Below are 2,500 nucleotides of genomic sequence, written 5' to 3'. Positions count from 1 at the left end.
TTTCTTACTTTCATACAGTGCATAATTCCTTCTGTTAAAAACCGCTTTTCTTGCAAAAGCCAAAATTATATTCATTACATTGTGATTTTTTTGTTTTGTTCCCACCCCCAACAACACCGACAATTCCCACCCCCTTTCATTCCAACACTCATTCTTACTGCATTTCCCCAACATTTCTCTTATTTTTCCCCAAAAATAAACCAATTCCCCACACGTAACAAACAAATGTATTAAATCCTCATCCGTACTTTCACATACACAACACTTTCTTTCATACCTCTCCTTATGGATCTGATGCAGGACGATGCAGGTGAAGATCCTCCTGTGCCTCAGTTTGAAATCTAGGTCAAATATTGCATGTGGTGTATGCGGAATGTTAATGTTCTTCCATATCATGTTGCTTGTTATGTCCGGGTATGTGTCTGTCCATTTTACTTCGGATGTGGGTTTCTGTATTCTATGTGTGATTGCGCACCTATACCAAATTTTTGTAGTGACATCTATAATGTTGTGTTTCTTCTCCCCTAGGCACAGGGAGATCCCCCCCACATCGTCCTGCATCACTCCCTCCTTCTCTTTGATTAATTTTTCCCATTCGCTCGACAAAGACAATTTTACATTTGCAAACACTCCCTCAATCACATCCTTTCTGCACACACACCCTTTATTTTTTAAACCCCTCACCACCATTTGTAAATCAAAATCCCCCCCACAGTTCAGTAAATCCCTTATTCTAATATATCCCGCTTTCGACATAGCTTCACACTTAATTACCCTCTCCCCATTTTTAAAATACGGGCTCGAGAGGAAGGGCAGTCGTAGCACTGACCCTCTCGTTCCGCACTCTGGTACAGTCCAGGATGAAACCTGATACCACGCACTGAGTACTTCCTGGAAAAACCGTGGCAAGTGTTTAAATGAATCCGGGTTATTGATCTGGTACAGGTTGTCCTCGTTGTAGAGTCCAAAACTGCACAGATATTGTTTGAAGTGATTTTTCCAAACTACGTTCCGGTTCTGGTCCATAAATTTGCCTATCAATTTGACTCTTAGTGCTACTTTTTTTGTAAGTAAATCAATCAAAGCTAGCCCCCCCTGATCTTTAGCCCCTATTATTGTTTTGTGAGCTATACTCGCTGCTTTGTTTTTCCAAATAAAGTCCCTAATGGTCTTTGAAATCTCCTTAAAGGCCCAGTCCGGAAGCGTACAAGTACTCAGCGCATGATTCACTTTGGACAACACGAGAGCATTTGTTACGGCTACCCTTCCTCTCAACAATAGACCCCTCGCTTTCCACAAATTCAATGTTTTTTTTAATTTTACCCACCACCTCTTTCCATGTTACATCATCACATTCATTCTCATTTTTCCCCATATTCACTCCCAACACTTTTCTTCTCTCACACACCGTTTTAAATCCCCACTTATTAACTAGATTGGATTCCTTACCTAGTAACATAATTTCTGACTTATTTTCATTTACTTTTGCCCCAGATGCTCTTTCATAAGTTTGTACATGTTTTAATATCAATTCTATATCCTCCTCTCCTTTTACCATTATATTCACGTCATCTGCATACTGTATTATTTTTACGTTTTCCTTACCTATACCTTTTATGTTTACGTCTTCCGATATCAGTGCTGCCAGCGGCTCTGCTACCAAGCTGTACAACAGCGCTGACATCGGACATCCTTGTCTCACTGACCTTGATATTTTAAAAGAATCAGTTAGTTCCCCGTTACATTTTATCTTGCTTTCCGCTCCTGTATACAACATATTTATCCATTCTCTCATTCTCTCCCCGAATCCAAACTTCTCTAACACCTTCCCCATGAACCCGTGATCTACTCTGTCAAAAGCTTTATTTAAATCAATCCCTAGCCATATTCCCCCCTCCCCTTCCATATCCCTGACCGTCTGTTTTATTGAAATGATTGAGTCTGCTATGTCTCTGTTTGGTATACTGTATGATTGTGTTTGTTCTATGATTGTTCCTATTACCTCCCTGATTCTATTGGCTATTGTTTTCGCTATGATTTTGTAGTCTGTGTTGAGTAGGCTGATTGGTCTGTAGTTGTCCAGATTTTTATTGTCCCCCTTGTTTTTGTAAAAAATAGTAACCACCCCTTCCCCTAAACTTTTTGGTATATGTTTCACTTTTTCCATATATTTACTCAATTTGTTCACCAAGGGCACCAGCTGCTCTTTGAAAGCTTGGTAGAATTCCGCAGTTAGGCCATCGCTCCCAGGACTTTTGTTTTTGTTTAACCCCTCTAAAGCACTTCTGATTTCTCCCTCTGTAAACTCACAATCACACCACATTTTATCGTCCTCGCTTAGTTTTTTCTTTAAGGCACCCAAAGCTCTGCTCACACTCACGCTATCACACTCCTGTCTCGAAAACAGGCTTTCATAATAGCCCTTTACTATTTCTAAAATTCCCTTTTTATCTGTCACACTTTTACCTGCTTCATTTAATAATTCGTTTATTTCTGTTCT

Source organism: Labrus mixtus, unplaced genomic scaffold (assembly GCF_963584025.1).
Source record: "Labrus mixtus unplaced genomic scaffold, fLabMix1.1 SCAFFOLD_72, whole genome shotgun sequence".
Taxonomy (NCBI): domain Eukaryota; kingdom Metazoa; phylum Chordata; class Actinopteri; order Labriformes; family Labridae; genus Labrus; species Labrus mixtus.
The sequence above is the reverse complement of the archived record's forward strand: the minus strand, read 5'-3'. Positions refer to the sequence as shown.